This window comes from Oncorhynchus mykiss, chromosome 1 (genome assembly GCF_057628025.1).
Source record: "Oncorhynchus mykiss isolate SJ-2025 chromosome 1, ASM5762802v1, whole genome shotgun sequence".
Taxonomy (NCBI): Eukaryota; Metazoa; Chordata; class Actinopteri; order Salmoniformes; family Salmonidae; genus Oncorhynchus; species Oncorhynchus mykiss.
The window spans coordinates 55636196-55637656 of record NC_143022.1 but is presented as its reverse complement, the minus strand read 5'-3'; the positions used below and the strand labels follow the sequence as shown (position 1 = coordinate 55637656).

The window sequence follows — 1461 nt, the reverse complement described above, 5'->3', positions numbered from 1 at the left end:
AATTGTGAAAAACTGAGTTTAAATGTATTTGGCTAAGGTGTATGTAAATATCAGACTTCAACTGTACCTAGAAGTGCACACTATTCTTATTTTTTTTAAATGTATCTTAAAAGTAAAAGTAATATAGTCAACTATACAACTTCTACTACTACACTTTATATCATCCAATAATATATAATGAAAAACACTCAACATGAAGAATTAATGCAATTATGTTAATTTCAAATATTTATTTTGAAATATAGATTAGGTGCTCTTCTTTTTATAGCAGGAAGTAAAGGGACTGGAAAAGGCTTTGCCTATAGCTGAAAACATCCTGGAAATGAGCGAACGCTTCCTTGGTTTCTTCTTGGTGGAGCATACACTCTCTGTTTGGCAGGATTCTTGATCTTTGACAATTGCTGAGAAAAAAAATGTAAACATAACCCCCCCAGGGCTTAGACTGTTTAGTGCCAAAAAGAAGGGGATAAAAACATGCAATATATATATATATATATATATATACTCGTCAACTTATATCTCTCAAATTTAAGACAGACACTTCAGTTCCATGTAGTGAATCTGTTATTCAATGCGTTTGTATGGGCAAATAGCAGTAAGGCCGATACAAACCCCTCGGCCTAGACAGGGCTTAGACTCATGTGGGTTAATTACAAAGGTGCAACTCGTGCTGGAGACAATAAAAGGCCACGCTAAAATGTGCAGTTTTGTCACACCACATAATGCCACAGATGTCTCAGAGACTGAGAAAAATAGGAGCAAGGAAAAACGCTGGTTGACTTGTTTTGAGGGAGCGTGCAATTGGCATGCTGACTGCAGGAATGTCCAACAGAGCTGTGGCCAGAGAATTGAATGTTTATTTCTTTACCATAAGCCGCCTTCAATGCCGTTTTAGAGAATTTGGCAGTATGTCCAACCGGCCTCACAACCACAGACCAAGTATATGGCGTCGTGTTGGCTGTAGGGTTATGGGGTGGGCAGGCATAATCTACGGACAACGAACACAATTGCATTTTATCAATGGCAATTTGAATGCACAGAGATACCGTCACGAGATCCTTAGGCCCATTGTCGTGCCATTCATCCGCCACCATCACCTCATGTGCATGGTAATGTATCGAAAGGCCTGCATACTCACCAGACATGTCACCCATTTAGCATGTTTGTGATGCTCTGGATTGACGTGTACAACAGCGTGTTCCAGTTCCCACCAATATTCAACAACTTCGCACAGCTATTGAAGAGGAGTGGGACAACATTCCATAGGCCACAATCAACAGCCTGATCAACTCTATGCGAAGGAGAAGTGTCACGCTGCATGAGGCAAATGGTGATCACACCAGACACTGACTGGTTTTCTGATCCATGCCCCTACCTTTTTTTAAGGTATATGTGACAAACAGATGCATATCTGTATTCTCAGTCATGTGAAATCTATAGATAAGGGCCTAATGAACATAT

The 1461-nt window shown here is 40.0% G+C and overlaps 1 long non-coding RNA gene across 1 annotated transcript; it reads right to left on the bottom strand.

The window, feature by feature from the left end:
- Positions 1 to 215: 215 nt before the first annotated feature.
- LOC149985572 (uncharacterized) lies at positions 216 to 958 on the bottom strand. The gene is made up of 2 exons (XR_016496040.1): positions 869 to 958; positions 216 to 401 (listed from the first exon to the last, which is right to left on the bottom strand). It is a non-coding gene; the product is annotated as an uncharacterized LOC149985572 (long non-coding RNA).
- Positions 959 to 1461: the final 503 nt, after the last annotated feature.